The sequence below is a fragment of the Theobroma umbraticum genome, unplaced genomic scaffold (genome assembly GCF_002168275.2).
Source record: "Theobroma umbraticum cultivar Fairchild unplaced genomic scaffold, ASM216827v3 scaffold_56.0, whole genome shotgun sequence".
In the NCBI taxonomy this organism is placed as follows: domain Eukaryota; kingdom Viridiplantae; phylum Streptophyta; class Magnoliopsida; order Malvales; family Malvaceae; genus Theobroma; species Theobroma umbraticum.
Genome location: NW_018397256.1, coordinates 898,180 through 898,386, shown reverse-complemented (window position 1 = coordinate 898,386; position 207 = coordinate 898,180).

The following is a 207-nucleotide window of genomic DNA, read 5'->3' as shown; positions in this document are numbered from 1 at the left end:
CCAATTTCCTTCTATCTTTCTTCCCTTACAAGTGTACAAATAAAATATCAATTTTACACTTCACCAAAATATCGTCAAAATATTTAAATATATGCTTACTAGCTCATCCTTTATTTAATAAGGGCACATGGACCTCGCTTACGTTGCTTTTCTTTAAAATTCATTCTTACTTCTTCTCCCCCACTTAGATTAGTCATATACTTCTTC